The sequence below is a fragment of the Pelodiscus sinensis genome, chromosome 32 (assembly GCF_049634645.1).
Source record: "Pelodiscus sinensis isolate JC-2024 chromosome 32, ASM4963464v1, whole genome shotgun sequence".
In the NCBI taxonomy this organism is placed as follows: Eukaryota; Metazoa; Chordata; order Testudines; family Trionychidae; genus Pelodiscus; species Pelodiscus sinensis.
Window position 1 is genome coordinate 9,421,480 of NC_134742.1, and position 13,837 is coordinate 9,435,316.

At 48.3% G+C, this 13,837-nt stretch overlaps 1 protein-coding gene across 1 annotated transcript in view; it reads right to left on the minus strand.

The window, feature by feature from the left end:
* The window catches only part of LOC102448349 (uncharacterized), a 91,683-nt gene that overhangs the window by 30,239 nt on the left and 47,607 nt on the right, over positions 1-13,837 (minus strand). The window lies entirely within an intron of this gene.

A 13,837-nucleotide genomic window follows, 5' to 3' on the forward strand; every position in this document is an offset into this window, starting at 1 on the left:
GAGTTCCATACCACAGAAAGGATTTAAGGACCCGCGCAGCAGCTGCGAGTGTGGTCTTTTCCATCTACTCTCCTGTCAGTACCGGACCACCATACTGGCTGTGACGAGGGATGGGGAAGATATTCCACCAGTGATTAGGGTTGCCAGATGGTTGAAACAAAAATACCGAACACCCGCCCCCCCCCAAAAAAAAACCGGGAAAAAAATTCTTTTGAAGGGAAAAAATGGGGGGAGACCAAAGTTGTTGAGCAAAAAAAAAAGGACTCCAAGGACTTCTTAAGCCAAAAAAAAATTAAAATAAAACAGCATTAAAACAGCATGTCCCCTTTAAGAGTGAGTGCAGGGATAGGAACAGAGGAGAAGATGAGCACTAGGACCCCGGGGAAAGCATTGCTTCCCCTAGGTGTTTTAGCCGGAAACCATTTTGTGTCAGCAATCTTGGGGAACCAGGTGAGCATGGGGGCTGGGGGTGTTGGGAGCCGGGGAAGGGTTTGGGGGGAAGCCAGGTGCCCGGCATTTTTGCCTCCTGGCCGGGGAAAAATTCAGAAAATACCGGACATTCTAGGTGTCCGGTATTCTCTGAATTTTTTTACCGGACAGGAGCCGAAAGTACTGGACTGTGAATACCGGACACCTGGCAACCCTACCAGTGATCCACCACTGTAAAAACTCCCCACTGGGATCTCCCTGGAGTTCCTCTCTGTGAGCTTCAAACTAGACGGTCCCAGACCTCGGCTACACAGCACCATTGGCACCTCCCAATATAAAAGGAGTTTATCTCATTTGGTTCTTTCCTATCATCTCTTCCATTCTTCCTGGCCAAAGTAGGTATCTAGGCCGAGGCTTCATGCTTCTCTGATGAAATCCCTGCACTGTTATATAGTTATTGCTGGTTAAGGATACTTACTATGGTTTGTGTTATTGTTTGATTCTGATCTGAATTCCCCATTTTCCCACTTATTGTAATTTTAATCCCTTAATACATTTGTTAACTTACCTAGAGTGTTCTTTATTATTTCCACATCACACTGGGAAGGTGCACTGACAAATTACTCCAGCATGCTGGTGATAGATATGGGAAAAGGGTGCCTGCATCCTCCTTAAACAGGGGCTACCCTGATAGAGGGGTCATCTTTTTCCTCAAGTTGCCTTTGTCCCCTGAGTAACACCACACACAGGTGTTAGGACAAAGCCTTGTTTTCCTATGCTGGGCTCCAAGGCAAGTTGCCTGACTATGATAACAGTCCAGCGGCAACAAGACCTTGAGGGTTTTTTTCTTGAAACTCTCGCTGAGTTGTTAAAACTGTAACTCCCTCCTGGATTCTCACAGGTTTACAAGAAGCAGTTTTGTCTCTGCTCTGTCTTTCCTTATCTACAGAACCAGTTCACCCCGGCTTTTCTCCCCCCTTACCCTGCCCCCAATATCCTTGTGCAGAGATCCATTCCTTCTTGAACAAAGTACCGATAAAGTAGTTGTAGCTGGTATAATGATATGCATAACGTATATAACTGATAATATAAGACTTGTACTCCTGATCATTCTTTGGAAACTGCTGTTAAGTCCTCCCCAATGCATTGCTAATAAAATTGCTTAGTATTATCTGTGGGTGGCTGAATTTGTGGGAAAAGAATTCTTTTACTTAACACAGGTAATTAGTGTTGCTTGGCTTTTAGTATTTAGCATTTAATCTTTAAAGTACCTCAATGTATACAGTTCAATATCTTTTTATAAACCAAGTGGTGGCCGTTACAAGGGGCAGCCAGAACCAGGAGAATGGAGAGAGATTCTGGATTTCTTGTTTCTTGGTAAAATAGCAATTAAGAGCCGTAATAAAAGAATTAAGGAAAAACAGCAAAGTTAGAAACACTGAGCCTTAAGGTAGCTCTGAGTAACAAGGCTATCATTTTCATAATAATACCTTATGTAAAAATTGATATGGCTAATGTAATGTTATAGAAGTTAAACTCTAAAAGGAATGTGCATTTTCCTATAATACATGCAGGCTGTGTCTAGACTGGCCAGTTTTTCCGGAAAATCAGCCACTTTTCCGGAAAAACTTGCCAGCTGTCTACACTGGCCACTTGAATTTCCGCAAAAGCACTGACGATTTCATGTAAGATTGTCAGTGTTCTTGTGGAAATACTATGCTGCTCCCGTTCGGGCAAAAATTTTGCGCAAAAGGGCCAGTTTTGTTTTCCGCAAAACAAAAACAAAGCTCAGATTTGTTTTCCGCAAAAAAGCCTCAATCACAAAAATGGCGATCAGGGCTTTTTTGCAGAAAAGCGCGTCTAGATTGGCACGGACGCTTTTCCGCAAAAAATGCTTTTGCGCAAAAGCGTCCGTGGTAATCTAGACACTCTGTTCCGAAAATGCTTTTAACGGAAAACTTTTCCGTTAAAAGTATTTCCGGAAAATCATGCCAGTCTAGACGTAGCCGCAATGTATATTGCAGAAGGGGTAAAAGAAATGCTACCTAACATCTTATCAGGGCTCCAGAAAAGAGCCAAAATGGTTTGTGTTTTCTTTTTCAGAGTACTTAGTGTTGTGGGAGCAAGACTCGAAATTGAAAAGTAAACAGAACGCTAGCAGTAAATTGTGCCCCTTTTTAAGACAAAGTCTAGGAGTTGCTGATAACTTTGAATCCAAAAGCAAGCCAGAAAGTATCTGTGTGAATGCAGATTGCCTGGTGAGTGGGGAAGGGTAAGAACAGCATAAAGAGTTTATGGGTGATTAATATACCTGATCAACTAGCTGGGCTCATATTGTAACCCTTTGGAGGGGAGGGTGGCAGGGGGAGTCAAACCTTAGAATACGCGGGGGCAGGTTAACCCTAAGTAAAAAACAAAAATGTGTATTCAGATGTAAAAGGGGTTTGTTTATATGCACAGTATTCCTGCCTTTTAATTTACCCAAACCCCCAGGATAACTTATGCATACATTTTCATTTAAACTATGCAAGCATTTCAGGAAGGCATTGAATACACTGGTCTCAAAGATAAATTGTCTAATAAAAGCCATGGTAAACACCCACTTAGAAAAGATATGATGCTAATGGTCCTGTTTAACCCTGAGATAAATGTAATGTTCATAAGTAGCCGTGCAACAATGTACAATGTGTATGATTTTCTTTTAGAAAAGGAAAAGTCTTTAAAGCATTCTGGAGTGGTAGTTAGAAACACAGCAGCTGTGTCTAGACTGGCAAGTTTTTCCACAAAATCATCTGCTTTTGCGGAAAAACTTGCCAGCTGTCTACACTGGCCGCTTGAATTTCCGCAAAAGCACTGACGATCTCTTGTAAAATCATCAGTGCTTTTCCGGAAAAGCTATGCTGCTCCTGTTCGGGCAAAAGTCTTTTTCCGAAAGACTTTTGCACAAAAGGGCCAGTGTAGACAGCACAGTAGTGTTTTCCACAAAAAAGCCCCAATCGTGAAAAAGGCGATCGGGGCTTTTTTGCTGAAAACCGCGTCTCGATTGGCCATGGATGCTTTTCTGCAAAAAGTGCTTTTGCGGAAAAGCATCCGTGCCAATCTAGACGCTCTGTTCCGAAAATGCTTTTAATGGAAAACTTTTCCGTTAAAAGCATTTCCGGACAATCATGCCAGTCTAGACGTAGCCATCTTGTCTGCAGTATAAGAAGGAAACTGAGGTACACCACCTTACTAATTTAATGATTTTACAGGAGGATAATTAACCCTAAACCAGGTGTGGCCCACTAGCCTGAGAATGCACATTGCCCACAGTCCCTATCAGGTGCCTCCTCTCCCATCTCCAGTATCTTTTGCCCACCAGCAGCCCCACCGATCAGCACCTCCTCTTCCTTCCCCACACTGTCTGCCCCCTGCAATCAGCTTTTTCATGGCACTCAGGAGGCAGTGTGGGGGAGGGAAGGGGCGAGGGTACCATACGCTTGGAGGAGGAGGTGGAGCCAGGAGTAGAGCACTGGAAAATTGGCACCTGTAGTTGCAGCCCCAGAGTCAGTGCCTGAGCAAGGAGCCGCATGTTAACTTCAGAAGAGCCACTCGTGGCTCCAGAGCCACAGGTTGGCCACCCCTTCCCTAAACCCTTAAGGGGAAGAAGCCATTGAAACTTGCCCTACTTACAGAACAAACGTACAGATAAGTATTGGGGTAACTGCAGGCAAATAAAGGAACCAGCAAGAATTTGTGTAAAAGAAAGGAGTATTTTAAGATAGAATGCACCACCCACAAGGGGGTAGAAACTGTTCTTTTTGTCTCTTCCAAAAATCAGAAAGAGCTAGTACCCACTGAAGAACCACGGAAAATAACCCGGATCTATTGTCACGACAAAGACCGTTTCATGTTGATCTTGTGGTGTTTCTCTCGTGGCTAGCCCTGGTGTGCATTGTGTTTGAAAAAAGAGGGGATAGTGCATTAGGCAGAAAAACTAATACGCATTTTAGGTAGATATACAGAAATCAATATTGCAGAAAGGGCATTGGATGGGAATTTCACCCACCCTCTGGATTCCCCTGAATTCTGCTGTTATGTTACCCTCTTTTTAGAGGGCAGATCACACTACTCCCTTTAGGAATAAAGGAAAATGCATGCTAATTCAACCTCTTCATCTCCCTACACCTCCATCTCAGGCTAAATGGTCAGTTACACACCCATCTCCATGATGGTTTTTCATGCATTGGGTTTGCAAAATATCTATCACTCAGAGGCTACGTCTAGACTGGCATGAATTTCCGAAAATGCTCTTAACGGAAAAGTTTTCCGTTAAAAGCATTTTCGGAAAAGCACGTCTAGGTTGGCAGGATGCTTTTCCGCAAAAGCACTTTTTGCAGAAAAGCATCCGTGGCCAATCTAGACGTGGTTTTCCACAAAAAAGCCCCGATCGCCATTTTTGCGATCGGGGCTTTTTTGTGGAAAACACTACTGTGCTGTCTACCCTTGCCCTTTCGCGCAAAAGTCTTTCGGAAAAAGACTTTTGCCCGAACAGGAGCAGCATAGTATTTCCGGAAAAGCACTGATGATTTTACATGAGATCGTCAGTGCTTTTCCGGAAATTCAAGCGGCCAGTGTAGACAGCTGGCAAGTTTTTCCGGAAAAACTGCTGATTTTCCAGAAAAACTTGCCAATCTAGACACAGCCAGACTGTTTGTTATCTTGGGAAATCCCCCACTGGCCCCGTGCTCCCTGCGGGGCTTCCTAAAGCAGAAGCTCATGCCGTTTCCCGCTGTGCCTCTCCCTGCCCTGCCCTCTGCAGAGATGGAGCTGGGGGATTCCCCAGCTCCTGCTCCCCACCATTGCTGCCTCTCTCTGATAGAGGCAGCAATGGGGGTGGGGAAGCGACTAGTCGTATCAGTAGTCGATTATCCCATAAGCTTCTGCTTATCACATAGTCGACAAGTTGCTCACATCCCCACCTGCCGTTCCTGTCTAGGCCCTTCCATTGACACCTCCGGCTAAGGCACAACATGGGCAAGATGGTGGGGAAGCATATTGAGACTTCGGGTATGGGAAGAGCAGCACCATTGCTATGGGTCATGGAGGGAACAGTCTCACAGAGGAGCCAGGGTTATTGGGACTGATATTCCTGACATTGGGGGCAGGGGGCAATGAGGGACCCTGAACCAAACCCAGCTCAGATGCTCCAGAGCCCACCCAGACTCTCATACCCGCGGGGACAGGAATCCTTACCCAGCCAGCTCACAGCCTCGTAATTCTCCTGCATCACATCCCAGTAGAGGGCTCTTTCACCGGGGTCCAGCAGAGCCAATTCCTCCTCAGAGAAATACACAGCCACCTCCAGAAAGCTCACCGGCTCCACCACAGCCATTTCCTGTCCCTGGCTCTGCAGGCCATGGGCTGTGCTAGAGCAAGACATGGGTGTTCTGCAGCCTGTCGGGGGGAGAAAGGCAATTGGAGACATGTTAGAAGGGGCTTTAATCCTTCCCACACCCCCATTCTCCCCAGACTCTGTCCCTGGTGACACACGTTAGACTCAGCCATTATGGCCAAATGCTGGAGTCTAGAGAGTCCACAAACAGCGCACACAAGTTAGAACCCAAATCCACATTCATTTCTCTCAATACCTGGCTTGAGTTTCAACATTTGTGTTCCTGCAACAATGCAATTCGGTTCTGAGCACCCAGGCTGTGTCTACACTGGCCCCTTGAATTTCTGGCAAAGCACTGACGATCTCATGTAAAATCATCAGTGCTTTTCCGGAAACACTATGTTGCTCCCGTTCGGGCAAAAGCCCTTTCCCGGAAAACTGTTCCGGAAACGGGTCAGTGTAGACAGCACAGTAGTCTTTTCCGCAAAAAAAGCCCCGATCGCAAAAATGACGATCAGGGATTTTTTGCGGAAAAGCGCGTCTACATTGGCAAGGACGCTTTTCCGGAAAAAGTGCTTTTCCGGAAAAGCATCCTGCCAATGTAGACACGCTTTTTCCAGAAATACATATAACGGAAAGCTGTTCCATTTTAAGCATTTCCAGAAAATCATGCCAGTGTAGACGTAGCCCCAGTGTTTCTGATATACAAGCCACATAGTCACCTGCCTGAATATGGGTTTAGGAGCAAAAGCACTGACACCAACTCAGGAAATCTGTCTCCCTTGATACCAGGGGATCGGAAAGAATAAAATTCCACAGGAAATGGAAGTACTATACAACAATGTAGAATGAAAGAATGCAGAACAGACGAGAAAAGCTACCTTAGAAACATGGGGCCATAGGATGCAGAAACTGCCAGCACAGAACATCCCCAGGGTTCCCTGGCCTTTCGCATAATGCTGCCTAGAACAGCTCCGTGCACATGGATCACATGATCAGTGGTGAACACCCTCCCCCTGTACACCTCTCTCACACAGGTGAGGTGACCGATTGACCTGACTCTCCCTGGTTCGCGCTCGCCTCCCTCCTTGCCTGATTGGCCCGAGGACACACTACCCCCTCCTGGCACCTGGGATCACATCTCCCTGGGAAAACACATGGGCAGGGCCGTGCCCCGCAGGGGGAGATGGAGGAGCAGGGGGGGCTACGGGACATGAAGGGACAGAGGAGGGAGAGGGCAGCCAGCGGGGGGGGATGCAAAGGGCTAATGGGGGGCAGCAGAGGGACCAAGTCAATGGCTGCCACCTGGCACCTGCCCCCCCTGACCAGCCATTGCTGCTGCAGTGTGGTTAGTGCCAGACAGGAATGAGATGGGGGGCCCTGCTGGCTGACGCTAACACACAGCAAATGCTGCACTGATGGACAAGTTGGTGGAGCGACCACCGGAGCGCCCCACTCTATGCTGGTAGGTGGGCGGCTGGCGAGAGCAGACCTGGCAGCAGCAGGACCCACCAGCGCTGATGGGCAGGGGGACAGAACATAAGGAACAATTTGCCTGTTTTTAAGATAGTCAGGACACCTTCAGCAGGGCTTAAATCCAGCCCTGTCCTTTTAAACCCCAGGATGTCTGCTCGCCCTAACTCAGGTGAGGGGAAGGAGACAAAACAGCAGCTCCCTCAGGCAGTCCCCAGCCTCTGAACCTAATCCCCTTTGGTAGCATCCAGCCTCTGAAGTAGGGAAGAGGCGCCTTTTCCAGGCACCGGCCACCCACCCAGCCCAGGCATGTGGGCACTGTGCTCCCCCCCCTCCCTCCTGCCCCCATCCTGGCAGTGGGGAAAACACTCTGCCCCCCTCCCTCTTGTTTTTACAAACAGTGCACATGCTCCTTCTCCCCCCCCCCCTCGGTTGTGGGGTTTGGGTTTTTTTTTTGGCAGTGCCCAGATTCTGTTCTTAACCTTGTTGCCTGTCCCAATTTTGCCCTTTGGCCCCTAACTTGTTCCTGCAGCCAGCTGTGAGACACCCCCTCTCCCCACCCGTGTGGTCATTTTAGCCCCTGCACAGACTTTGCTGCCATGCGATTTCATGAATCAATTTCCCTCCATGAACAAACCTAGGAGTGGGGAACTTTTTTGGGTTGAGAGCCACTGACCTACAGAAAAATCAGTCGGGGCCCATACACAAGGGGGAAAAAACAATCTTATCCTAACTGAGAAGCAGAAAGACACGTCCCACATTCTCCACCCACCAGAGACTGGGGGGGCCGAGGAGACAGACTAGTCAAGTTTGTATGTTCCAGCCCCCAGGGATTGGCAGAGGGGGTAAAAAGTCAGTGCAACCTCCCCAATGCTGGGGGTGGGGCACTTAAACCTTGGGGGCTGGATCCAGGCAAGCCAAGTGGCCCCAGGGTCGTAGGTTCCCCAGCCCTGAGCACCCGCCCTGAGATGCCCCATCCTGGAAATGGAAAACACCCACATCTGCCCCACTGGCCAAAATACTGCAGATCGCTCCTTCCCCTCCGCTTCCATCCCCTCTGCCCCTCCCTAGCCCGGGTTCCCGTCTACCACCGAGCGACACCCCTCCCCACCCGTGCGCTCAGCTTAGCCCCTGAACAACCCACCCCCAGCCCCGCACGCACCGGGCTATAGCAACACGACCAGCTGGTCGAAGAGTTCGCTCCTTAGGGCGCGCTGCGCAGGCGCCCCCCCTGTGCGGAGCATGCGCAGTAGCCGGGGCTGAGGCCACTGCCCTCAGTCTGCGCGCAGGCGGGCAGGGGCTGGAACGCTGGGTGCAGCTGGTCTCGCGCGCTGCTGCCCCGGGCTCGGTCCGGCTGCGGCTGAGCGGGGCCCCGGCGGAGCCTGCAGCAGCAGCGTGTGAGCGGGCAGCCCCGCCCTGGGATGCGGGCGGGAGAGACGGAGCCTCCAGCCCCGCCCCCCAGCAGCGCCCGGCGCGGGGAGTCACAGGCTCCTGCCCCCGCCCCGCTCCTCAGGGGCTGCCCCGTGCACCGCAGCCTGCGCTGGGCCCCGCGGCTCCAGGGAGCTAAGGGGTTAACCCCCCCCCCCCAACACACACAACAGGCTCCGCCCCCTGCTCGGGGATGGGGCGGAGATTGGGGCTGAGCCCCGGGCAAAGCTCCGGGCAGGGAAGTGACCCCCCCCCCCCCGCCCCAGCCCCTCGTCTCCCAGTGCTTTTCCCGGGGGCGGGAGCGAGTCCCAGCGCTATTGTCCACCTTCCCCCCAGCTCTGCCCCCCTCCTCCCCAGGCCCTGCGGGAGGTGAGCCAAACCTGGGAGAGCAGCCGGGCCGGTTTTAAAAGTCCCCCCCCCCCCCCCCCGGGCTCAACTAATTCCATGCGACAAATAAATAAACATTAGTAAACTAGAAACTTTTTTTTAATTTGGAGGAGAGGGTGCGCATAATTCATATTTTGCCCTGGGTGCAAAAATACCTAGTTAGGGCCCTTCCCGCCCTGAAATTCTCTCACGGGAGCCGGTCATCTGCAGTCTGTGGATGCTTTCCCACCAGTCAAGGCTGGCTTCCTGACCCCAAAAACAGCATCTCATGGTGGGAAACTGCTCCAGGAACAGCTCTGTTGCCATTGCTGGATGCCATACAACAAAGCCATCCAGCTCTGAGAGCTGAAATAAGACCTTTGGGGTCATCCCCCAGTGTGCTGATCAAGCCACTAACACCCACCTTCCTGCTGTCTGAGGCTCCCCATCATCCTGTCCTGCTGGGCCAGAAGCTCTGGTCTCCCCTGGCTAAAGCACAGAGTTCTGGTTACTGCCCCTTGCAGGCTACGTCTACACTGGGATAATTTTCCGAAAATGCTTTTAACAGAAAAGTTTTCCGTTAAAAGCATTTTCGGAAAAGCGCGTCTAGATTGGCAGGACGCTTTTCCGCAAAAGTACTTTTTGTGGAAAAGTGTCCGTGGCCAATCTAGACGCGGTTTTCCGCAAAAAAGCCCCGATCGCCATTTTGTTCCAACAGGCCAATTGTTGGAAAAGCCTTGTTAGGAAGAAAAGTGGAAAAAGATATGCAAATTGCTACTTGCAATTTGTGTATCTTTTTCTGATAGAACTATGTAGTCTAGACACAGCCTAAGAAACTTGTTACATGCAAATTCTTACCCTATACAGCTGTTTTTCTCTCAGGTAAAAAACTTCAAGTCAGAATTGATCTTCACTTTGGCCTGCAGTCTACAGCTTTTTCAGAGTTCTTTGGTGTCAGGTGTCCTCAGAGTAGACCAGGCAGTTCCAAAGGCCAGTTGAACACAAAGGACTGATGGCTTCAATAGACTTTCCCTCTGGGTGGGAACCCTTTGTTCAGCATCCCTCATCCCCATGGAAAACAGGTTCAAGATGGATTCCAGCACTAGGTGGCATGGTCACATATCTTTCTAGGACCAACCATAGTTTGGGCTTACAGAACTACCATGACCATGCACAGGTCGTTGGTTTGAGCACAGCTGGCCAGAGGAAAGTGGCACTTTGAAGTGGGAAAATGCCACTTTTCTCTAGCCACTGGCTGCCCAATGCTCCTCTGAAGCCTTCCAGCCCACGTTCATGCGGTTGGCCGCCACCTGGTGAGTGGCAGCTGCCCATGGACTGGGAAGAGCAGCCTGCTGCAGCTGCTTGCAGCGGCGGGAGGGAGACAGTGACTGGATACGATAGACTATTTCTTAGTAAATAAATCAAAAAACTTAGGTAATATGGAAAATTTGAGAAAAGAATACGAGGTTGGAAGTTGAAAGCAATTTAGATGTCTTCATGAGTCCCATTTTCTGAGGATGAAGAAAAATAGGACCACAGAAATGAGAAATTGGTTGATGTTTTGGGAAACCACTAAGACAGTCTCCTGTTATACTTCCAAATTTTTCCCTGAATATAGTAAAGGCATATTAGGGTTCATTAGGAGGAGCATTTCCAGCAGATCCAGAGAAGAGATTATTCCCCTTTATTTGGCACTGGTGAGGCCACATCTGGACTACGTCTACACTGGCATGATTTTCCAAAAATGCTTTTAACGGAAAACGTTTCCGTTAAAAGCATTTTCAGAAAAGCATAGTATTTCCGGAAAAGCACTTATGATTTTACAGGAGATCGTCAGTGGTTTTCCGGAAATTCAAGCAGCAAGTGTAGACAGCTGATTTTGCGGAAGAACTTGCCAGTCTAAACACAGCTCTGGAGTATTGCATCCAGTTCCGGGTCCCGCACTATAGAAAGGATGTGGACTCATTAGAGAGGGTCCAGTGGAGAGCAACCAAAATGATTAGGAGGCTGGAGCACATGATCTATGAGGAGAGGCTGAGGGATTTGGGCTTAATGGCTAGACTGGCCAGTTTTTCCGGAAAATCAGCCGCTTTTCCGGAAAAACTTGCCAGCTCTCTACACTGTCCACTTGAATTTCTGCAAAAGCACTGACTTCCTACTGTAAGAAATCAGTGCTTCTTGTGGAAATACTATGTTGCTCCCATTAAGGCAAAAGTCCCTTTTGCGCAAAGCTTTTGCGCAAAAGGGCCAGTGTAGACAGCTCAGATTTGTTTTGCGCAAAAAAGCCCTGATCGCAAAAATGGCGATCGGGGCTTTTTTGAAGAAAAGCACATCTAGATTGGCACAGACGCTTTTCCGCAAAAAGTGCTTTTGCGGAAAAGCATCCGTGCCAATCTAGACAGTCTGTTCCGAAAATTCTTTTAACGGAAAACTTGTCTGTTAATAGCATTTCTGGAAAATCATGCCAGTCTAGATGCAGCCATTTAGTCTACAGAAGAGAAGAATGAGGGGGGATTTGATAACAGCCTTCAACTTCCCGAAGGGAGGTTCCAGAAAGGATGGGGAGAGGCTGTTCTCAGTAGTGACAGATGGCAGAACAAGAAGCAATGGTCTCAAGTTACAGTAGGGAAGTTCTAGGCTGGATATTAGGAAAAAGTATTTCACATAAGAGGGTGAGGAAGTACTGGGATGGGATACATAGTGAGGTGTTGGAATCTCCACCCCTAGAGGTTTTAAGTCCTGGCTTGAGATGATTTAGATAAGATTGGTCCTGCTTTGGGCAGGGGGCTGGACTCGATGACCACCTGAGGTCTCTTCCAGCCCTAGGATTCTATGACTCTATGAAAACAAACATTTGTCGACGAACACTCTAATTGGAGAAATGTTGCAGGAGACAGTGCTGATCATGAAAATTCCAAAGCTCATATTAATGCCATGTGTAAGTTTGTTTAACAATGTAAAGTATCCAGTAGAATTGATTCTGCATTATCAGCTCAGTTTGAGGAGTGTTCTTAGTGTGGGAAAGTGCCGAGACATATTGTTGCCACAGTAACACTGCTGTCTTCTTTGGAACTACTTCTGAGAGGATATGATGAGTCATCACTGTCAAATCGAAAAGATAATTTTTTAACTTGCCTTTAATATCTTCGTGAATTTCACAATTTTCTCAATGAACGTTTGAAAAATTACCAGTATTGCGGCTCAGGGAAGACCAAATTCTTAATGCACCAAGCCTACAATGAATTCCTTACTATAATGGAAGAGCAGCTCAGAAACCAATTCACTCATGGGCTACGTCTAGACTGGCATGATTTTCCGGAAATGCTTTTAACGGAAAAGTTTTCCATTAAAAGCATTTTCGGAACAGAGCGTCTAGATTGGCACGGACGCTTTTCCGCAAAAGCACTTCAAAAAGCCATTTTCGCGATCGGGGCTTTTTTGTGGAAAACAAATCTGAGCTGTCTACACTGGCCCTTTTCCGCAAAAGTTTTGCCGTGAAGTAAAGGATGCCAACTATTCTAGAATAGTTGATTCAACACCAGATGTGAGTCATGCAGATCAATTAACATTAATTTTAAGATTTGTGACCAACCATAGTGAAGTTGTAGGTTAATTTTTTCATAAAATGATAGATACGTGTTGAATCAACTAGAGAACATGAGTTCATCCAGGGGTCACACTGATACTTACAGAACAGGCTGAAGGCCTCAAATTAAGTGTGGTTGCAGGTGCAATCAAATATATCCAAATAGTTTCTCTCACACTGAGGCTACGTCTACACTGGCATGATTTTCCGAAAATGCTTTCAATGGAAAAGTTTTCTGTTAAAAGCATTTTCGGAAAAGCACATCTAGATTGGCAGGATGCTTTTCTGCAAAAGCACTTTTTGCGGAAAAGTGTCCGTGGCCAATCCAGACGCGATTTTCCGCAAAAAAGCCCCGATGGCCATTTTCGAGATCGGAGCGTTTTTGTGGAAAACAGTACTGTGCTCTCTACACTGGCCCTTTTACGCAAAAGTCTTTCAGAAAAAGACTTTTGCCTGAACGGGAGCAGCATAGTATTTCCGCAAGAACACTGATGAACTTACATGAGATCGTCAGTGTTCTTGCAGAAATTCAAGCAGCCAGTGTAGACAACTGGCAAGTTTTTCCCCAAAATCATCTGATTTTGTGGAAAAACTTGCCAGTCTAGACACAGCCTGACAGGCATGAATACAAAGATTAAGGCAAGACGACACAACACACAGGCCCCATAAAGTCAGTTCTGCTGAAATTTATAAAATGCAATATTTATCCAATTTCTACCCATGTGACAGCACTTTTCATGAGCAATGACAGTCCAAGGCTGTGTCTAGACTGGCCAGTTTTTCTGGAAAATCAGCCGCTTTTCCGGAAAAACTTGCTTTAAACGGAAAACTTTTCTGTTAAAAGTATTTCTGGAAAATCATGCCAGTCTAGACGTGACTCTTGCGTCCGGAGGAACGCAGCTGCGCTAATGGAGGCTAAAGGCTGCTACGGAAGCAGCGAGGGCCAGAGGGAGGCAGCGGGGGCTACCCGAAGCATCCCACCCACCCCGCTCCAAAGATTGAATGTTGTTCTTGTTGTTGTTCAAAGTCGTGCCAGCCCTTCCGCCCCCCCCCAGGCAGCCGTCCCCTTTCCACTCCCTTCCCCTTCCCAGCGCTCACCCCACTATTGGGCACCCGGGGAAAGCAGGGCACCAGCCATGCCAGACCCACGGAAAGCGACACGCGCGGTGCCACAGAGCTAC